We start from the raw sequence: 23,499 nt of genomic DNA, 5'->3' as shown, positions 1-23,499 counted from the left end.
CTGTCCGATCCGCTTGCAGAATCAAATCCTGTAGTTAGCTCGAAACCTTGCAACCGGTCTTCTTTCGCGGTTTAGAAGCTTAGCTTCATAAAAGATCTTTCTTGGGTCTCTTCTTTCTTATGCTTGTATTAACACCAGATGTAACTATAAAGATAGGGGAACAAGCACCGCTTCTTTCAACACGAACGGGGGAATTTCCTTGCCTTCAAAGGAGTTGGAGTTCCTTTTATGTAGCTAGAAGTGTAAATTGAATTCCTAAATCTCTTCCTTCCTTCGGGCCGGTTGTGGGCGAGGAGGGTCGTTAAAGACCAAAAGGAATGATTTAATTAAGCTCGCCGGTGCTTTTAATACTAGGAGTAGGAGTTCCCGTAGTAAGGCATCCGAACGCAGCGCTAACTCTTCTAACGCCCGGCTTTGCAGCTTAAGAACTCGGTTTAGCATCTAAAGAAAAGATCTTGCCTTCTTTCGTCCCCCGGTCCTCAAACTCTTCAAATCAGCCTTCCTTGACTACTTGTCTTTCTTCTCCTAGTTCGGATGGAACTCATGATGAGACAATAGAAGGAAGCACTACTTCCAAGAAGTCGGTCACTCCGTTCCCCCTTGCCTTACTAAGCTTTCGTAATCCCGGGATTTTGTGATTTGACTTTTAGGAATTATATAACTAGGCTCCTGTATAAGGAGCGATTCCGCGCATCTGCGGATAGACATATCATGGAAAGTGAGAAAAGCCCTGATCAAACAGCTCACTCTACTGCTACCTCGCTTTCATTGTGAATTCAATCTTGCATAGAATGAGACTCTCTCAAGGGGCTAATGGATTCCAAGCCGTATTGCCTCCATCTCGAAGAGGACAGGCACGACAGCCATTGAACTATATAGCAGTGAAACCCTAGATGAAAGGTAATGACTGATTGTGAGCCGGCGTGACGTGGCACAATCACCCTTGGCTCTTGGCAGGGGATTTTAATGAGATTGGCGCTTATGAGGCGGTCTAATTCCTTCTTCTCATCTGGTAGCGTGAACAACCCTGTGATCGTACCTTCTCTTGAGTTTAGTTCCATAGAATGAATCTTCTAATAAGACTAAAGAATGGCAGTTAAGCTCCGTTAACCTGGGAATTAGGGTTCTCCTAATCAAGTTACGTGTGCTAAAAAGTCTGCTTTTTGTCCTTGTGTGTTCGTGTTCTGTGTGACAACTGTGCCAAAGCCTCATCATTGATCGAGACCTCTGGCTGATTCCCATGAACAGAGAACGCCAGAGAACAACAGATATGGATATGAGGCTGCCCCTTCCCTTGAGATTGGGAGGGAAGTTAGCCTCGTCCGGCCCTGCTTCTACTTACGATCAAAAGCCTTGCCACGAGTGAGAAGCCAGTGGCGAATCTAGGTACAGATGGAGATCCGCGGAGCCGTTTATGAAAGAAAGTCCAGGTACATGTGCAGATGGAAAGATATATGAGCTGACAGCACTCATTCACATTGGTTCATCCTGCATCTTCTCCAGATCGATAGCCGGCATCGGAGGAAGGGGTGGGAGAGGTAGCGCTTTGATGTATCGAACTAGTGGGCTCAGCATCTGAGAACGGCATCTCTTCTCTTCGGATTGGTCTCTTTCTCCTCCTGGCCTCTAATCTGTATGGGTGCCGTCTTTCCTTCCGTCCTTTAAGGCAGCGAGTTTACGAGGTCCGAGCTTACTTTACCTTTCGTCTTGCTCAAAGGCGCTCTTCCTGCCTGTTGCTTCGTTGTTGGCCAAAGTCTCTTCGGCAGTTTCTTGGCAAGGGAATTGACCCTGAGGGCGTTGCTACTCCTTTCCGTAAGAAGGAAGTTAGGAATCCGAGAAGAGCAAGAGCTTTCTCACAACTCGAACACATCTTTTTCTTCTCTTACGCTATTTCTCCATCGATTGAAACTCTCTAAAGGAAGGGAAAAGGTAGAAGCGAGGAATTCTCTCCCCATGCCTCAACCCTTGTTGGAGTATCCCCCCTATTTCATCCCAAAGAGAATCACTCCGTTCAGCAATAGTCCGATGCTCATTCTAAAATCCCATCAAAGAACTAGTTGTTGGTGACCTGCTGAGATACCGTAAAAGCCTTCTTCCCTATCTAATGCTTGCAGGGCCCCCCATCTGTCTTTAGACAAAGCGTGGAAGTTAGGTCTCCGAGCCTTTCTACATTCAATGACAAAGCCGCCGGTGCCCATGTTTTAATCCTTGGCCATAGTAGCTCTTGCTAAAATCTCTTAATAAAGGAGAGGAGGAAGACTGAGCTAGAATCTGTGAGAAGCTGCAATGTTCACCTTCCAAGTCCAAGATCAAAAGGCTTAGATCAGAGGATGCTGGAATAGAGATAGACATTCAGTCTAGGCATCATGTTCTTAGTGAAGGGTCAGCGCTACTACCCTGATGAATTTTCCTAAGCGCCTTATGTCTTAAATTATTCTTCTGGACCTAGGCTGACGGATATCAGCAAGATGAAAGCTATATCTTTCTTTTTGCTTATAAGGTAGAGTGATTGTTCTGGTTGAAGTCATGACTACTTCGACTTTTTTCAACCCTGTGCTTTATGTAGCTGGTTAAAGGGTTCTTTTCTTTTCACAGGCTTCTCGGGAATGTAGAACCGTATAGAAGCCTCAGTATTGGTAGCCTTCAGAGAAGAAGGAAGACACTTACCACCGTCCTGTCCGAGAAAGAACTCTCTTACTGGCGTGTTCTGGGATTTCTCTTTTCTTCTTATAGCATCCCCTCGTCAAAGGCATCGGTAGGTCAAGCCTCTGTGGCGCCGGTTCAAGTTCTCACTTCTACATGAACTGTGTGAGAATCAACTGACAAAGCAAAAGCAGAAGGGATAGTCAAAGCAGAGCTCATTGCTTGAGATTTCGTTTCAATCTTCCTCGGCCAATCAAGGTTGAAGTTAATGACTTCCCCTAGCTGACGGGGGAGATAGCTTCATGAACTCTATTCCCAAGAACGCCGATAAGGAAGCTCCTTCGAAGGAATGATTTTGAGCTCAAACTCCTGAGTTAGGAAGGTAGACTGGTTAACGGAATAGCTATTTCTTAAATAGGACAGGGTCCTCTTCTAAGATGAATGAGCTGAAACCGCTAGGGAATAGCGAGAAGCAGTATGACTTGTAGAGTTGGATGCTTAGTCTAAGCAAGCTTTGTCATTGCTTTCATGCATTCACCAACGTAAGGATATTGAATTGAATGATCCACCAAGACGAGGAAACTCTCCTACCCGGAAACTAATACCGGCTTGAAGGGCAAACTTCCGATAATAGGATAAGGAAGGCAGACGCAGTAAAGAAGTGAACTAAGACTCCTACGCTATGAACCTTCGACCAATCCTGCTAAAGGAAGGTAGTAATCCATCTTTCTTCTTTTACCCTTATAAGGGGAAGGCGAACTAGCAGACTTTAGTAGTAGAGACAGCGGGTACTTCTCTAGCGCTTGAAGGGAAAAGAGAAGTCGAGCTCAATTCTATTCCAACAATCCCGCTATCAGGGAAAAGATGGGATCGAGGTTAGCGATCTACTTTCTCCAGATATGCCTTTGCTGCGAGTAGTAAATGAGTCTGTCTTTCTTCTTAGCTTTAAGGTGATGAGTCGGCCAATGAGAGTCATGAGGCTGATGATGACGCACCCGTCGGCCTCAGATGAAGGAGACAAAGAGTGAAACCTGGGGCGAGAACTCATAGAGGTGGAGATCCGGACAAGGCGTCAGCCAAGCAGAGGGATAGAGTAGGAGAGGACTAAGGGAAGACCGCTTCCTTCTTTCTTCTTAGTCTTAGTTCACGTATCGGAAGTCGTTAACTCTATTCCTATTCCCTAGTCCTGGATGTTCGGTCTACAGGCCCGAGTCAAGTCCTTTCAAAGCAACTGGTAGATGAGGACGAACTCTTCTAAGCCATCGAGCTCACATACCTGGCATTTCGAACATCGGATGAAAGAATCAGAACTGGTCAACTAAGAAGTTCATGTATAAGTTCCTTTTCAATCTGCCTTGGAAGCTCTAAGCTAAGATCTACATCTACTCTAAGTGGGAAGGGAAGTGGGATTTCTTGATATCTTGATTGTGCTCGTGTTCCGGAAAGCGGATTCCTTGCCAAAGCATCCAGAGCGAGCTAGTTTCATTCACTGACCCACTCATACCTGTCGACGGCATTATATAGAAAAGGCTCTCGTACGAGCATTTCTTAAAAGATCGGATTTCATTCTCACTCCAAGAAAGGAACTCCTTGAACTTTTTGATTGACTGTGTGAGAGCTGATTTGTTCACTCCAGCCCTCAGCAACTTTCAGTAGATTGAATGACCTGAAAGACAGCTACCTGGTCTCACTTAAGAAGGTAGGGAATGCATAGAGTTATTCACTCTGTATGCACGGATTCCTTTCCCTAACTAGGAGCCCCTTTCTTATTATTAGTAAGAAGAAAGCACTTCCCCTTGTTCAAAGCTATCTCATAGGCTCTTGTCTTCCTAATTCCGATAATACTACGCTGAGGAGTTGCTCTTCGATGGAAGTTTCAAAAAGCCGGGCTTAGAAGCGTCACACTAGAAAGCAATCAGATCTCTTCTTATCATAGCATAAGGATAGGACAAGCAGCAGCTAGTGTTCGCATCCACGGCAAAGTCTCTTCTCTTCCTTTCTTAAGCAATTATGCAATCATACTTTCCCATGGTCTAATGATCTAATAATCGGATAAGCTTTGAGGAAGCCAAAGCAACTTCCGCTTCCTCAAAAAAACAATTCATAATAAATATCATACGTGATATGTGTCTACTTACCAGCGTATAAAGAAGGAGTGAATGCACTAATGAAAGCAAGACTCGATTCAAGCTGCGAGGAAGAGTTCAAGGAAGACAAGAAATGAAAAAACAAGGAGAAGGCCGATAGAATGCATTTTTTCGATCGTTTTTCCCCTATGAGATGTCAACATACTATGGGGTGAGATTTCCAACGCTTTTCTCTAGGTCAATTTCTTCCACTTTACTTAAGATATATGCCAACTTCCTCTCCTTTTAGTCGAGCTAACCAACCTCGACTTTACGCTCTAAGCCCGGCTTGTCCTAGTCCTAAGGGTAGGTTCGAGTTGAAGGCAAGGAATGAATCGAATGCCCGAATGCCGGATCGAGAGGAAAAGGCCCGAATGCAGTAGTCGTCTCTCTCCTTACCGGCAGTAGGAACTCGAAGTAGCGCTTTTGCTTTCCCGCTTTCCTGATCGTTCTGTGTTAGTTGAATAGTTGTGCTTTTCTTTCTCTCTCTTTTCTCTATTGAACTATGGAAAGCACTTATAGTAGTGACACGAATTCACCACTACTTATGACTTTGCCAATGGGGGCAAACGAAGGCTAACCTGTTCTGGTTGTTATGACTGGCAAGAATCAGTAGGTTCTTTCAGTCTTGCTTGTGCGCTTTGGTCCTTCTTACAGAGACTATCCTTTGCATCTAGTGTGGTGAATTCCGTACTGGCGACAAATCTCTTTCTGGTTCCGTTTGTGAAGAACAAACGATCTACGGTATCATTTGTGGCAGGGCAGCCGCTTGGATACTATTCCTATCCGCTCCCCACAGGGGGTGTGCTTGATATGAAAGCGAAGGTCTATACGAGCCATCTTATTAAGGTTAGGGGCCAGTCTCAAAGGTGAACTGGGGACCCCGATCAGTCTACGATCTAGCAGGGAACTATAGGAGCCGCACTCCTACCAGCAGAACAGCGATCTTCCTCCTTGATCTGAGCACCCCTCTATAAGGGGTAATACACTCGGAATAAATCAGGTGAGGCGAGTTGGAATTTCCGCTTTCGACGACCAATCGTTTCCGATGTCATCGAGGGATAGGTAACTCCATAAAATAGGAAAGCAATTGTCAATCTCTCTTGAACCACGGACTCAAATGGCTTCATCTTCAAAAGACTAGAAAGAGGAATCAGAGATCAATAGGGAGATCAATCAAGCAGTCAAAGAAGCTCTACTCTACGTTTCCCCAGCCAACTACTGTTTCACATCAGTTTGTGAGATTCTGATCGGGTCGATACGAAAGGGGCTATCACTAAAGATAGCAAAATTTTGGAATAAAAGATTGAAAACACAAGGGAGAGCACTCATAACAAGTTCATATTCTGGTTCCATATCACCATATAAATAGGGAAATCAGAATCAGGTACCTCCGGGCACTCGAAGACAACAGACAAGTTTTTCTTATGGGATCTCCCTTCCTCAGAACTATGAGTTTCCTCGGAGACAAGAAAAAATGTCGTCTTAACACAGCGGTTTGAATGTCGTTTCATCCTTCCGGAAAGACTGATTCACGATTTGTCGATCTCAAGTCAAGAGCAAGTAGCAGTAGTTCTAGTGAGTGCATATTGGTTGGATTGATGTTCATTCGCTCTGCTGGCGTAGCGGCATACCGAAAAGACATAGTCAGGCAAAGCATGATTTTCGATCTTGTACTCAGGTACACTGAAAACCAACCCCCCAGCCCAAGTAGGCCAAAGGGTACTGCTAGTGACCCAAGCCCGGTCCGACAAGCAAGTAGGAGGCTCTGCCATGGCACTATCAGATGCTTCGAGCGCTAGTTTTAGTTGTCATTCGTAGGTGCCTTTTGGTATCTATTATGGATAGATCGACTGTTCGGAACGATAGCCAATAGCTCTTCCCGCTCGGTGAGTAGCTTAGCGCTTGGTCTCCTTCGTTGACTATTAGTTGAATAAGGTCTTTAGGCTTCTTGTTTTCACTAGCTAGTATGAGATTGAGGTTTTCAAACGATAAGGCGACTTTCCAGAGGTGAAACTATCTTCCTATATATGGATTGCTGCTGTCTGCTGTTAGTTCTTGCCAGAGGGAGGGGCGTCAGGGCTAACATGCCTGTAGTTTCTCTTTTGAGAGCTCTATGTTGTTAGAGGAGTTTCTTGAATGGTTTGTACCGCGTGGAATGGCCTTGTTGAAAGGCCTCGGAGTGACCCAGCTTCGAGGAAACTACTTAATAATAAATAAGTAGATAGGCACACGGGATAGCACACTTGCTAGAAGAAAAGAAGGGCCGGGTCTTGACTTGAGTTCATATGTCCCCATTTCTTTCTTTGGTAGAAAATCCAGAGGCAGGAGATCACCCAATGACTGACTCACATAGAGGATTACGAAAGGCATTACTATCTTCCTTGGCAGGAAAAGAGGATTATCTCTTTTCATACCGTTCTTCGTAAGTCCAAAGTTGTTCAGTAGGATACGTTCCTATCCTCCCATTAATGGATCCGCGGGTTGTGGTCAACTGGGATCATCAGGCAAGGGGGAACGGAGTGACCGACTCATAGCACTACTTCTCAGAAATAGAGTTCTTGGCTAAGAAAGCAGTCTATAGTGAAGTTTTCACAAGTAAACTACTTCTCAAGCCCTTGCGGTGCAGTCTCCGTACTAGCGACTGAGCTACGGATACGATTTCTGAAGAAAGAGTCCTTTTCTTTATCGCCGAGCTGAGCTTCGCTTTAGGGAGAGGAGACTACTTTTTAGTTATTAGACCCACGCTTTGTTCTTGATGTACCGGAATTTGCGAAGATGCAGCAAAGCCCCCTTGACTATAAGACAAGCAATACAGCAAGGAAAGTGAAATAGATATTAGAATTACAGAAAGAGCTATTTTCCTATATTAGAGAAGGCCGAGCTTGACACTTACCCAACACCTTAACGGCCTCTATGAAGCTGACATGAGGTTTCTACCGTGGGAGATAGACTTTTTGAAAGGTTAAAGGAAGGGGGCAAGCCCAACTCTAGACTGAGCGTAGACGCCTAAAATCTTACTCATATAATGCTCTTTCAAGGGCCGATCCATCAAACCTGTGGCCTCCATTGTCCAGTTTCCTGGCTCGCTAGCTTGCTTGATCAAATCCACGGAACGGACTGACTTCCCGTCAAAGCTAAGGAGAAAGATCGATAAAGCAGGAGAAGGGAGACCATGAAAAGGAGTGGAAAGGAAATCCCCAGAACGAGGGCGTTAAGCAAGAAGACGTGGCTTCCCGTTGAGAGACCCTCAGACAGAAGATATAGACTGATTGAATCCGCCTTTTCCTATATGAAAGTGTTTTTGAAGCCGCCCTACCTGATTGAGATTTAGGTTGTAGGGTGGGATTAAAGAAAGAAATTTGAGTAGCTTTGCCCATATTCCATCCCCCCTGGGAGTTTCCTATCCAGTCCAGAAGGTGTTTGCCAATTTTAAGACTCTGGGTAAAGCCTTTCAGTGTCTATCCTAAGATGTTAATGAGTGCTTGGCTCTATCGAATGACTTTGTCCCTTACGAGGTACGTCTTAATTTATCTTCTCAAAATCCTAATCAATCTTGCTTGATAGAAAGGGATTGCCTCCTTCTAAGGTATCTGTCAGGTTTACTTATCCCACTCTAGTGCTGGTAGGAAGCCTTCTTTCGCTATCGGGATACGTTGGACTGGAAAAAGGCAATGGCCTCCTTTACTTGGCCCGAAATTCGTTTCCAAAGCTAAAGCATTCGGGTAAAAAGAAAAAATATCTTCCTTAGTCTTACTGCCCTACCACCAAGAAATCTCGCCCGTGAATACCATATTGCCAATTCCCCGTCTCAATAGGCTCTAAGCCAGCCCCTACAGAGCAATCGAAAGCGGCGATTATCACTATAGAAAAGAGGTAGTAGCATCGTACGTAGCATTTGGATCTCTATTCTCAACTTAGAAGGAATAGGAAAAGCGGGGATAGCTATAATGGAAGAGCGCTTACAGTTAGATGTGAAGGCTTGGCTGACAAGCAAGGAAAGGGCAAGGATAGAGGTGAGTGAAACTTCGACGATATCCCCGAAGAGGATTGATGCCCATAAGAGTCTCAAAGATTGGACAGCAAGGCTATGGCTATAAGATAAAGGCTCGCTGGAAAGGGACTCGGCGGGATACTGAACCCTCGGAAAGAATAAGTCAAAAAATGAGGAGGTTCTCTATGCGCCCACTCTAAGTTTTAATGCTTAAATGGCAATAGTCTAGATGTCAATCTAACATTCCTTGCGCACCTAGGATAGTCGCTTTGTCCCACAGACACGCGGAGAATATATCCCATTGCATTCGATGCAGGGGACTCCACAACTTCCCCTTCGCACCAGCAAGCGATTACTTAATTGGGGAAGACGACCATTGCAGAAACCATCGAAACCCGGCATTCATGGGAATGGCGAATGCCCGAGGTATGTAATCATACAGCAAGAGAAAGCCACTTCGCCTCTAGCTCTTCTAGGAGCGCTATTGGAACAACAGAAGCTGGAGGTGACACGAGACTCGTGAAAGCAAAACTCATTTTCTTGCATACGCTTGGAACACGAGTAGAACGACAAAGAAAGTCGTACAAGGTCAGACTTCGGTAACATTAGAAAGTAAGAAAAAAGTACCCACATACCTTCCTCTCCCTTATTCTTTTTCTTGCAGAACCTCTCACTTCGTTCGAGCAACAAGCCTTGAAGGCTTGCCTCTCGCAAAGCTCAAGTCATTTCTTGAAGAACCTGTCCTAACTCTGCTCTAGGACAAAGGGGAAGTAAGGTCACTTCTTTCCCAAAGCAAGCAAAAGAAAAAGGTAATAGAATATGATTACTTGACTCTTTTGAAGAAAGAGGGCTTACTTAGTTAGCACTTTGCCTCTTTTACTCTGAGCAGAGAAGGAGTAGGCAACTCACTTGAACTGGCGACTGAACAGTCTGATGTCTCAGAATTCTATGCCGTTGCGTAATAGAAAAGGATACCTAGGCTTCCCCGTAGCCTTTCTTTCGCCCTTTGCTCCATACGATGCTATAGGACCTTTCCAATATGATTACATACCTCAGATCAAGATCAATGCGGATAGGTTGTGCGGGCATTAGGAGATTAGGACTCAGGGCGCCTTTCGAATGTGAGTCGGCTTTCGAGGAATAGAGATCGAGCGTAGAAATAGTGGTGGTGCATTATTCAATAAATATGCCCTACATTCGCTAAGTGTGAAGTGAATGGTTCTTTTTCCAAAAGCTAAAGTACGTAGTCGCTATAGCGAAACTATTGGAAGGAAGGAGTGGTCTTTTAAGTCCAAGAAGGACTTCGCTCGAAAGAGTGAAAACCCGGAAATATCTTCCATCTTATTTATATGCAATATGCAGTGCCCTCGATTTAGCTGTTGTATGATGTATGAATGGTATAGGGGTTAAGTGACCCGCGAGACAAGAGTGAAGGTCAGGTCTGAAAGCGACGACTGCAAGAAAGCCTGCTTGGTATTTGCTGCTGTACTGCTTGACTTATAGCTTGAGAGAAAACTCTGAGTTAGAGTCGCTTTATCTTTGCCCTTACCGCAACTCCACTCTTCATTATTGTTCCACTTTGAATGGTATAGCATAGCTCTGAATCTTTTAGTAAGGGCATGAGAGTACTTCTATTTATTGTCTTCCACCGCCCTACCTGAGGCAAACGAAGTTTTATTTAGGTTGTCAGCCGAGACCTCGAACGCCATAGAGGCGGGAAGCGGCTAAGAAGTCCGAGAGCCCTAAAGCCAGTCACTCAGAAAGGATTTAAGCCGGTAATGGTATGCGCACAAATCGTTAGCTGTCAAAGCGGTCAATGTACTTCACCGTACAGACAACAGTCTTGCATCCCTCCACCTCAAGACATGAGGTCCATAATAGATCGGCCTGGCCAGCAACAATCATCCCTATTCCGGCCAGCCCGGGAGAAGAGTTATACGCCTCTCTCAGTACAGGCAGGCCGTAGGTATGTAATCATATAGTCGTTCGTGTCCGAATAGCATAGATGATTCGAACGGGGTGAGAGTGAGAGCCACAATCCCAGGTCATTGAAACGTAGATGATGATTCACCCTCTTGGAAGAAAAGAGGAGAAGATCTGATGATTCAGCTATCTCTTCTCCCTATTACGCGGATAGCGAAGCTAGTAAGAAAGTTCCATTCAGGGCCAACCACCTGTCTTTGGCCGACTCACTCCGGTGAAACCTGGAACAAAATCTTTGTATTGAAAGGACATGTCCAGCCGACGAAAAAGATGTTTTAAGGCCCCTTACTAGAAAAAAGGGGACTATAGGCAGAAGCTGGTAGTTTAACCTATCCTAGTAGAAAGCGCCACCGTGGAAAGATTACCTTCTTTCTTCACCGCGGATGCGACCACTGAAAGAAATCACTGGAAGGACCCCCATGACTACGGGTTGCCCGGAACCTACTGAGACCGGATCATGAGCTACTAGAGTTCGAAAAGCATGTCTTTACAACACAGCGCCTAGAAGAATGCTGATCAAATTCATTTCCTTTTCTTACCCACACACCAAACAAGATCGAAAAGAATGTCGTTCCTGGACCTATAAGACTGCGGATTTGCTTTATTTCTGCTCTTCTCTGTTTACGGGGAATTTGATAGGATAGAGATCGGTCTTATAAGATTGCCTTTAGCCACCCCATCCTGACTCTAGCTAGCCTAATTGAAAGGGTGTTGGATAAAAAAGGACGATTTATCCCCACGGTGCGGTGCGGTAGACTGCTCCATTGATAAGAACAGCCTTCCTCCGATGTGATTCTAGAGGATGAACTTGCGTTGGAATTATATAATATAATATAGAATTTGAGAAAGAATCTCCGCCGTAGAGAACCGTCTTTGTCTCTCCGCTCGAGTTACTAACAAGAAATGTCTTGCTCCGCCAGATAGGAAGAGCAGAAGAAAGCATAGGCCACATAGAGTCCATCGTAAACAGCGTAGTTAGAAAAGAGGAAAAATCTCTTTCCCATTCTAGCAATTTGAGAAGGAATTCCCCTTTCCATTTTCAAAAAAAGGGGCTCGTATCCCCACTTAGCTTAATTGAAATTCATAAGGCTAAAAGCCTAAGACTATACTTGAACGGAAATGACTCTTTCCTCTCTGAAGTTCTAGCGATCTTCCCGAAAAAAGTTCTCTAACCCCGACCCTTTCTAAATCCGTGTGATTGAGACAAGTAGGAGCAACTACATCCTTCAAGTCAGAACTAGTGCTTTCTGCGGTACGATCCGAACTAAATTAAGAGTTTCTTCTATATATGATAGTCATAGTTAGAGGGAAAGATGATAAGGCATATGCCAGAACAGGGCCTTAGGAGGGCTAATTTCCCGATCATGATTACGATTGGGCAAGGAAAGATTTCTCTTAACTTTTGACTCTAGAATAGAGCAGAGCAAAAAGTGCTGACAGAGAGAGCAGAGCAGCAAGAAAGACATACTTCCACACGGGGGAGAAAGGGGATCCTCCTTTCTTTTCGAAGGAGAGAGTCCGTGAATAACTAATATCGAAAGATAAGATAAGTAAAGAGAGAGGGGAGGCAAACTCGATAACCGAGCCCGGAAAGACAATCACACTTCTATTTTCTCTGTACTGGGCATCTAATTTCTCAAGACAGTAGGGACACTGGAAGGACTTCACATTTCATAGGCGATAGAAGCACTGAGCTCAAGTGTTCTTTACTAGAAGCACAGGAAGGAAAGGAGGCTCGCTACTACGTTCGAAACCATTTCAAACCAACCCACAAACTGGAGAATAAGAAACATGCCTTTTTCACACAGCATGGGCAGATTGGGGGTTCCAAGTGGACCCGTCAAATTGTCCTACCTGGATTTTGTGGCTATTAATTAGCAACACTCGTCACACAAGAACTGCTAGCTGCCACGAACGGCTAGCAACAATCCGCGTTCAACCCCACGTGTAAAACTCCTTCGGTTTGGTGCGGAGTGAGGAGCGACCTGCAAATTCGCATTCATTATTGTGCCGTATAGAGCCTACCTAGTAATAGCGTACTAATCCCTTATTCTTTCGGAACCGTCGGACTTGATTGAGCATTAACTGTTCATTTTGTGGGAGTCCCATCCGATCGGTTAGGCTTGCTTGAACGTCTATGTCTACTACCACGATTAGAAATTGGATTCCCCACCCTAACAACGGGATACTTTCTACTACCCTATCAATCAGAATAAGAAATCCATCTGATTTTTATACGCTATACGCTCGTATCCCCTTCATTCATCGCCTCGAAAATGAGCGGTTAACGCCGGTTTCGACGCAATAAACGGGATTGTCATGAGCTGGGCTCGAACCAGCGTGCTCCAGATGTGATGCATGATCTGGATTTCAGCCTTCCTGATCGCAACTTTTGTTACCCGGTTCGTCTTCGAAAGGTGAAAAAGCAAGACTAATGAAGACTACATCCGGGGTCGTTCGCATGGACCGACAGTAAGCGCTTGGTCACAACGATCTCAAAAAAAAGTCAAGCGAAAGAAGCCCTTCGATCAAATGAAAGTCCCACAGCGGATTCCAGCTTATTCGGGAACTTCCCCCGATGATTAACTTCCTCAAACCGGTTAGCTACTCTTTAAGAAATCGTCCGCTGTCTGAGCTAAAGGCAATGAAATTGTTTGATTTTTGCCATCTTGTCTATCTTGGCCAAGTTATAGTAGTAATTCTGCCCATCCCGACCATTCCGAAGAGTAGGCAAAAGCCCCTTTAGGGCTCTCAGATGAGCTTTCCTAATGCCTTCATGGTATGGTGGGAAACTGCTTTTGAAGAGATCCACGACACGAAGCGGAAGAGCTCAATTTCAAAGTGGCTTCGGAGCGCAAGGAGAGTAAATGGGGAAGCTGCTTTTTGAGGTCATGAAATGAAAGAAAAGAAGGCGCGGTTCCGTCGGGCTAAGGTAGCCTTTTTGAATGGAATTCCTTCAAAACCGGAATAGACCGAAGTCTTTAGAACTACTTACACGGCTCGATCTACTACGAAAGCAAGGATCGGGTTAACGCATTCGCTCTACTTCTCTTCATTCTTCATGAGATCATAGGGTTTGTGGCCTTCATCTACCTTTTCTTTGCTTTTGTCTTTGTCTAATTCCACGTGTTAGTGATTGAGGAGACCTAGATGGCAGCTTCCTTGGAAAAAAGACCAATTCTTCGTTCTTCAGAGCATCTTTGATCTTTTTTAGGTAAGATTCTGAGACCATCCCCTTTCTTTTCCTATGTTACAGAATGAGTCAATCAGTCTATTGACTCCCTTACTAAGCTTGAAGTAAAGTAAAGACTTTTCTCATTTGAAATATAACTAGTAAAGGAACCGGTAGGATTCTATTCTTACTTCCTTCCTGAGAAGGATTTGCTGTTTCCTCCTTTACCATTTCTGCTTGATTAGAAACCTGCTTCCCCCCTTCACACCCGAAATAGAGGATTACCCTCTCCCTCCTCGTTTCAAGCTGCCAACTATAGATTCCTATCATCTTTCTACTCTGTCTTGAGTAGTAATTTCCTAATGCCATATAGTCTGTCTTTCTTTTGGAAGAAATATAGCACCTCCCTTGAGCTCTATTAACTCTCTATAGTCTCTTAGAGTGAGGGCGAGGGGAAATTTCCTAGTCTAACTAGAATAGTGGGTGGCACCGGCCCTTATTGCTTGAATTTCGTAGCTGGAAGCGTGGCACATTCGTTAATTTTTCAGTGGTAAGCAGAAGAGTCAGAGTGATCCTCTAAAGGGGTTTTCCCTTACCATAATAGTCAGGGAACTAGGAAGAGGAGTACGATCAGGATAAGGCCGAACCCACCTAGGTTTAGAATAGGGATCCTGTAGCTAAGGAAGCCTTGAGGAGGAAGATGTCGCCGATATTGAATTCCTTCCCCTAAGGCTGTTACTGAATGAATCTGGTAACTAATGCCGCCAGAGAGGTGCCGCATCGCCTACGACAACTTCTTTTGCTGAACCAGTATATGAGACTACTTGCTTCAACGAAGGATCTACTTCAATGAAAAGACTTATTTCACCGAGTAGTGGAGGAGGAACTACTGGCGGCTTTCGTGGAGAACATCGAACTGAGGGCTCCTTCCTCTCTAGCTTGGAGGCTTTCTCGGTCGTTGACTAAACTATCCCTTCCTTTTCTTACTTTACTGGAATATAGTACAATCAATAATAAGGATTGGCACCTTTCTCAAGCGAAAGCGGTGGTTTCTTGGTCACGACCAGCTAAAGCTAAAGTTCCATTAAAGAGCGTTTCCACGTGGTAGAACCTCCTCAGGGAATATAAGGTTTTCATGAGGCTGATCTTGAGCCGCCATCCAAACACGAATACCCTTGTTTAAGAGAATATTTTGGTGTAGAAAGTTTCAAATTCCGGATCTTCCGCTGCGCGAATTTCCTGAGAAAGGAAGTCATAGGCACGTAGATTCAGGGCCAGACCGACTACTCCAAGAGCACTCATCCATAAACCGGTTACTGGTACAAATAACATAAAGAAATGTAACCAACGTTTATTGGAAAAAGCAACCCCAAATCTTTGGGACCAAAAGCGGTTAGCGGTGACCATTGAATAATGAATAAGTTTCTTCGGGGGTTAAAAGCACGGAATGTATTTGCACCATCACCATCTTCAAATAAAGTCTTTTCTACAGTAGCACCATGAATAGCGCATAGCAAAGCAGCGCCCAACACACCGGCAACTCCCATCATATGAAATGGGTTCAATGTCCAATTATGAAACCCTTGAAAAAAGAGGATGAATCGAAATATAGCTGCTACACCAAAACTAGGCGCAAAGAACCAACCAGACTGACCTAGTGGATAAATCAGGAATACAGAAAGAAAAACGGCAATTGGAGCAGAGAATGCGATTGCATTATAAGGTCGCAATTGAACAGATCAAGCAAGTTCGAATTGACGTAACATGAAAGCTATTAATCCGAAAGCGCCGTGGAGAGCAACAAAAGTCCACAGACCGCCTAACTGACACCAACGAGTCAAATCTCCTTGTGCTTCAGGGCCCCATAGTAAGAACAAAGAATGTGCTAAACTATTAGCAGGAGTAGAAACTACGGCTGTTAAGAAATTCCAAACAAATAGGAACTGGCCAACCCCTTGAGATTTGGATATTTAACCACACATAAAGAATATAAGTCCTGGAGAATAGAGTAACATATACTGGAAACAACCATTACACCACCTTCGAATCGTGATGAGTTTCTCGCCCTCCACAAATGCCACAGAATCAACGAAGGAACAATTTGTTGAATCCACCGAAGCGCAGCTCCATTAGATTTAGAAAACCACCAATGCTGACAGCGATCCCTAACACAACGACCTGCAGAGTGAAAACCCAACTAGATTCTCAAATGGATTCTTTCTCCCGGAGAAAAAGGCAGCCTTTATTCCGGTAGTCTGTCTGTCCCGTAGTTCAAGCGTGAAAAAAGAAATGCCACTTTACTTTCACAAACCCCCCGAAGACCCTATTCGATAGCATCAATCCCCTTCGAGGGCTAAAAAGAAGGAAACTGCAGTGCGCGTGGCATTGGAGTTTTTTTGCTGTTTGCAATCCCGTCACAGCGGAAACAGTGTTTATTGAGACCAGCCCATGATTGGGCCATGGATACACTTCGGTTGATCCCCATGGATGGGACCTACGATCAGTGTAAGCCATTGGCTCGACTTTTGGGTGTTAATAATTAGTTCGCGTTTTGATCTCAAAGCCGCAATCGATACCTTTCCCTCCCTGCTTCTTGGAAAGATTTCATCGGTCTATTCGGCTCCGTTCTTGCGGCTGCTTGGGTGGGCTCTGGGCTTGTAGCCAATATGTTTAGAGCTAAGGCCCATCGTCGAGAAGGTTACTGTTTGGTGGCGTTCGGCACGGGACAACCACTTGCTTTCTACGGTTCCTGGACATTATTCACTCTAGCACACCACAACACCGTGTGGTTGAGTACCGAGTTAGTGGATCCGGGATCCGGGTTTACTACCTATGCTATCTTGGGTTCCGATATTGTTATCGGAGATGCGGAGGTGGCAGCTATGTAGCAGAAGGTGGTGACCAGATTCATATTTGAAAGGTTCGGACTTAAAGCTGGAAATAAAGAGCAACCCTCTGCGCTTTCGCTTTCGAATGAAGGACGCTTGGTGCACTCCGTTCGTAGACTCTATCGACCCTGGAATGGGCAGACATAGAAGCACCGGTCTGGTACTCTTCACGTGGCTCCTACTTCAGGAATGACTAAGGTGGTGTCTTGATGGGCCAGGCGGACACGCATTCGTCACTGGGCTTTTCCAAGGGCACGAATAAAAGGACTTCATCTTGAAGATGGGTCTCACAGGCAAATAGTGTTAGACTCGGAGGTGAGAGATGTTTGGCTTGTGACCACTCCATGCTTCTTGTGGAGTTCTATTCCATATACTTCTTGTTGGAGAACGATTTCTTAGATAGACTGCACAAGCGACAGCTTCGGCCCAAAACTCCTGAGGCATTCTCTTGCTCTTCAACATGCTTCATGCCATATCAAGAATTGTCCTGTTCTTGCCTTCCGCAACTCCATTTTATTGAGGTGAATATGGAAGTGTGAGAGCTAGCCGATCAATCAGAGTTTTTGATCGCCTTTTGATGGATGGCGGAAACCCGGTTTCTGAATAAGCAAAACCATGGTACAAAACCCAGTTCCTGTCTGTTTTTGAAGGGGATAAACGAGTTTTACGGGGAAGTTGTCAAATGGGGTGGTAAAGTTGGAATTGGAATGCTTCTACACTTGGATTTGACTCTTTCTGTGAATAAACTTAGTCGTTCGCGTCTCTTGGCTAAACTCGAACCCGTTCTGAACGATCCATCCATTGATAGGAGTGCCCTAAGGCTTTTGAAGGGCTTTATTCTTGAACTCGAAAGGGGGCGATCCCAGACCTACACCCGACTAAATGGAATTTCTTCTTGATTGAAGTATTCCATCAAAGCCCGATCTCTCTCACTGTAAATGCATGCTGGCTTCCTAAGCAATGGAACGACGAATTCCTCTCTTCGTGAGACAGTTCGGGGGATGGGAGCCGAAAAAAAAAGAAGCCTTTTCTGCCCGCCTACCACTTACGTCATTTCTTGTGCGCTGAGGCGAAAGGGCGCTTTGGGACCGATTTAAAGCAGTTTCACCCCTTCGTCAAACTCAAAATTTCTTAAGAGAAGGCGAATACCGATCAAAAGGTTTGGTATCCTTGTCCTACTCCTATTCTACGGTATTCAAAAAATCGGCATGTCTTAATGCCTTTGACCGGGGAATATCCCCCCGCAGCAAAAACGAATTATGAAATAAGAGAAGAAAGGCTTTCGGCATAAGCTCACACGGCATAAGGTTTAAAGGGCTTTTCTACTCATAAACTCAGGGGTCAGATTTCTACTTCTTTCGGACACTTTCTTTATATTAGTTTCGTCTAACTATCGCAGGTTCGGATGATTGATTTGCCCGAACCCCTTTGCACCAACTAAGAATGCCTCTTCCTAGGCAACTAAGATAAGGCGCCTAGCGATTGAACTTGACTGAGATGGGCGGGATTCCCAACTATCAATGCCACATCTCCTTCCTCTTCGTACTGGATTGAGAAAGCACGGACCAAAGGTGCCGATAGGGTTCAGATTGGGTTAGTGTTCAATAAGTAAACACAGCACGACCACACTGAGTCTAAAAGATAAGCCGTGTAACAAGGTGGATTTGGGATTCAGACGATGACATCAAGTTTCGAGGTTTGGCTAGTATTCGGAGTGGATAACTCCTTGTTCGTACTCTCCCATCTCCTGGGAAAAAAAAGTCGTACATTTCCCGCTCGTTCTGCTCTTTAAATTAAAGAGCCCGGTCGATATAAAGTTTTCTTTCGACGATTGGTTTGTTACCCCGTGATATAAAACTTCATGAGCCTTCTGTGTCTGGGGAGACAACAAGGACTCCAAAGATCCGGGTACGGTCTCAAGGTCAGCACTTCCATCCGAATACACACTAATATATCTATCCGCATCTCTACCCGCATTAGCGGAATCTAAATCCAATGGGCCGGAAGATTGATGTGTCATCTTTCTCTTTCTAACTGTTGATAACCACGTTCATTTGTATACAAGAATGTGAATATTTGGCAAAGGAAAAGAATCTTTTGGACTGGCTTTGTTTAAGTCCCTATAATCCACACAAACTCGTACCTCTCCGGACTTCTTGGGAACCGGAACCATGTTTGAAAGCCAAATAGGATAATGAGATACCACAATGATTCTGGCATTGAATTGCTTTATGATCTGCTCCTTTATTTGCTCGTCTAAAGCTACGCCTGCCCAAGTTAATCTCATTGCGGGAACTCTTGGCTTTAGGCGTGAGCATTTGCCGATTACTTATTTGGGAGCTCCCTTAGCAGTAGGGAAGAGGAAAAGGGTGTTGTTTGATGGCATTTTAGCCAAAGTTAGATCGCGTATTCTTGGCCAAATTTTTATCTTCAGGTGGAAAAATTATTCTAATTAAGCATGTGCTAACATCGATTCCTATCTTTTTGCTGCAAGTTCTGTCTCCTCCCAAGTCCTTTCTTGTGGCCTTGGGTCGAATGTTGAATGGTTTTCTTTGGAATCAGTCGGCTGATCAGAAAAGAATTCATTGGAAATCATGGGAGAAATTGTCTTTCCCGGTTCAAGAGGGTGGTCTTGGTTTTAGATCATTTTCGAGTGTAGTTGATGCTTTTAGTATGAAACTCTGGTGGCGTCTTAGATTGAATGATTCCATGTGGGCATCGTTTATGCATCAAAAGTCTATTTCAGGAAGTCACCCGTTACATGTGCGGCGTAAGGTTGGTTCAACAGGTTTGGCCACATTATTCTCATATGTTTGGTATGCCAGTTATGGTTCATTCTTGTATCTCTTCATTGCTTGGCTCGTCAGTTGCTTTAAGCTCTTCTCAACTTATTGTTGATGAGAATCTTTTGGTGTCTTCGTGGTTTAAGTCTGTTCCGCCAACTAAAGTTACTACTAAGGCTGTTTCATGGTTGCCCCCAGCGGCCGGCTGGTACAAATTAAATACAGATGCCAGTGTGCGTGACACATCTGCCTCGGGGGATGGGGTGTTGCGGGATCATTCTGGAAAGGTGGTTTTCGCATTTTATAAAGAATTTGGTGAATTGGATGTCTTAGCTGCGGAGGCGGCGGCTTTGGAACATGGTCTTCAATTATGTGGGTCGAGGGGTTACTTGCCACTGATCATTGAGGTAGACTCGAAAATTCTAGTTCAGCTGATCAATGCTATTGGAAGAGCAAAATGGCCTTTATGTAATGTCCTAGACCGGATTCGACACTGCATGCTTCAACTCTCGGCGTCTATCACTCATATCTTCAGAAAAGCCAATTCGGTGGCAGATTTTTTATCATCTTTGAATTTCTCTGGAAGACACATCTTCTCTTTTAATGATTTGCCTGATAAATGTCGTTCTCTAGTTAGGCTAGATAGCTTTAGCTTTCCTTATATTCGCCAGTTCAATGTAAAGGTTTTTAATCCTCATTTCATTTATTTGAAAAATGCTTTTTTTTCTCTTTCTCCTCCCTCTGGCGCACGTTCTCTCCTCTAGGGTTTCGTTCATGGCTGTCCTCCAGCCTCCTGGAGGGCAACCCCGTCCGCCAGATTTTCATGTCACAAAGTCGTTTGCATTGGTTCTTGCCGGCTCGTCGGCTAGCACTCCATCGCTGGGGAAAATCTCCACTTTCAAAGGGGAACCGGCACTATTGATATCTCGTCAAGAGTTGCAATTGTTGTCGGAACCTTACAAGAATGCATTAGTGGGGAAGTTTTCGATGGGGAGGCCATCCATGGAGGTGTTGCGACAATTTATTGTCTCGCTTGGATTGAAGGGTGATTGTCCAGTGGGACTTCTGGATGACAAACACGTTCTCCTGCGTCCGATGCTTGAAGAAGATTTTACGAGATTGTGGTTTCGTCACACGTGGTATATCCAGAGCAAACCAATGACTATATCTAAATGGACGATTGATTTTCGTCCTAATCAAGAATCTTCACTCGCTCCTGTATGGGTTTCGTTTCCTGAACTGCCGATACCTTTCTTTGAGAAGAATTATTTATATAAATTGGGGAGCTTGATTGGGCGTCCTTTACAAACAAACTGATGAAGCCACCACGCAGTTAAAAAGGCCGTCTGTGGCGAGAGTTTCTGGTTGGTCTCCTTGGGGTGAAGCCACCTTTGTCCGGAGGCTTGATAGGTCAGGGGTCAACTAGGGAATCAGTACCCGCTGTTGTCTCCATAAGAGCTGGTGCTCTAAGACTAATTACGAATAGGCATTCGCGGACTAAGAGCGCTTGTCCGCCTTTTAGGTCGTTACGTCTTCTCCGCCTCTTTTAGGTAATTATCAGTCTTAGTTATAGTAGTAGGAATTTGATCTTTGCCTTATCCGGATCTATCTACACTGTCTCAGCTCGTGCATTCAAAGACTTCAATAGACTATCAGAGTAAGGAAGACTTACGCTTGTAGCTTGTCTTTTGTCTTTTTCTTTGCTACTCTATGGCCTATCGAAACCAGGATTAAGTAAATCATTCTTAATGTCGGATCATAACGTATAACACACATGGGGGTTCGCTCTAGGAAGACCTGAACTTACATATACTATATTACATGATGACCAGCTCCTTCACGAGCGACTAGGTCAGTTCTACGGTATAGTCAATATTCCATTCGGGCATGCAGCCCTGGTCACCTCCACAAGCTGCAGGAACAGCCGTACGTACCCAACCAGATAAAGCGTTGTACTCTACGAATCATCACGAACCAACCTGCCAGAATGGGAAGGAAGATGGGCGGGTCTTAAAAGATCTGGAGCAAGTCCAATCGAAAGGTAGGCTTAGGCTACACGCATACAAGAATGGCGGAAAAGAGAGTAGCGAACGGACCAAGTCACCGAATCTCCTAGCCCGCTAGCAAGCAAGAAAGGGAATGCCATTAAGCAAGACTTTTCGCGCTAGGGCAAAGCGCTCTTTATGTCAATTTCTCTGTAATAAAGGAAGTTCCAGACAGGCACATACGATACGCAAAGGAGATTAAATGAAAGAGCTAGGGGTTGAGTACTCTATATGAGCTCCTCCTTAAAAAGATTGTCTTTTCCTTTCAAGTGCTCTTTCTCCGGCACTGGCTTCTTAGCCTTCGGAAATAGAAAGAGAAAGGGCTCTTTCATCTCCTATTTGTTTGAGCCATTCATTATAGTGGTGCAGCCGGGAAGGCAGCTTAGCACTCTAGTCCTTTTGAGTAAGGAATTGTACCATGGGCAGGCAATCTCTTCGATTGATTTCCCTCCAGGAATGACTTTCGTTAATTAGCTGGCCCACGGAGTGAAATATCGAACAACATTTGTAAAAACAAAAAGGCTTTCTTTTAAGCTTGTTAATGGAATTCCAAAGGAGTAAAGTAAAGCGCTAGCAAAGAAGAATTGAAATCAGTCGCTTCCCTTCTGGACTCAAGTCAGCAAAAAGAAGACTGAACTTAATAGGTAGATCGTCTTCCCTTCCTTAGTCAAAGGCCAGCAAACAAGACTAATAAGTCGATCTGGGGCTGTGAAGGGCAAAGAGAAAGAAGGAGTTGCAGCAGCGGGTGGAAGGAATGGCTTTAGCGGTCCATTTGCTTTGTATCGAGTGAATAGGGTTAGAGGTCTATCACCAGCTTCAAAGGCTAATGTGGAAGTCGACCTTAGCGCCTCCTTCCGTCGAAAGGACTCACTTTCTCTTTGTTTTTTGTGCGAGTTCAGTGCCTTGCCTTTCAGGCAGCCATTCCGTCTAGCTATTACATGTAGTCCAGCCCTTCGAGCAGCCTAATAAGTAATCCCTCTCGCCAAGACTAGCCCTTCGACTTGAAAGAAGCCAACACCCTCTTTTCTTTAATATAATATACAATTTCTTCTTTGAAATCGGACTTTCCTATGGTTCTAAAAGAGCGAAAAGCCAGTCCACCTTCGTCAGTTGGAAAACACAACGTATCCCAAGATGTCCAATGAATACGATTTTCACCATTAGGTTAAAGATCGGCATTGCCGAAGATGTTTTGAAAGATTTGGAATATTCTTGGCACTAGAACGAAACCCGTTCTTACCACATTTCATAATATGTCTGTCATTACGTGCGACTATCTCCACTATAGAAAGAAAAAAAAGGAAAGAACTTCATTTTCTGCACATTTTTACGAAAAAGTCTTTATTCATTATTCTATTAGCATTAAGTAGTAAACATTTGACACTATGGGTTTTACCATACCATACTATACATGCAAACATAACAAATAAAACAAAAGAAAGATAGTTATAGCATAGATAGGAGTCTATCTCCAGTAGGCACCGGAGTAGATCTACACTAAAAAAAAACAAAGAACACCAGACATGAAACAAATGTCTCCAGACACTTATTTAATTTAAACCTTCTAAAACTAAAAAGAGTCGACGGACTCTTCTATTCTAGTCTCCCCGGGGACCGGGGGTGACAGCATGCACAATTAGGTCTTCCTGCTCCGCCCGCAGCGCTTGCTGCCTCGTCTCCAAACCCTCTATGTGCTCTCTGGTAGCGCGAATGCGCGCTTCTTTCCTTGCAAGATCCATTGTTCTAACACTTCTCAAAAGGAAGTTTAGCACTCTACGGTGCTCTTGAATTTCATTTTGCAGTTGCCCCATTTCGGCAGCAATTGCAGAAAGCCTGTTTGCAGCATCCATAGCTATACGTGCTAT

This window comes from Coffea eugenioides, chromosome 9, assembly GCF_003713205.1.
Source record: "Coffea eugenioides isolate CCC68of chromosome 9, Ceug_1.0, whole genome shotgun sequence".
NCBI classification, from domain to species: domain Eukaryota; kingdom Viridiplantae; phylum Streptophyta; class Magnoliopsida; order Gentianales; family Rubiaceae; genus Coffea; species Coffea eugenioides.
Note: the sequence above shows the minus strand (reverse complement) of the source record.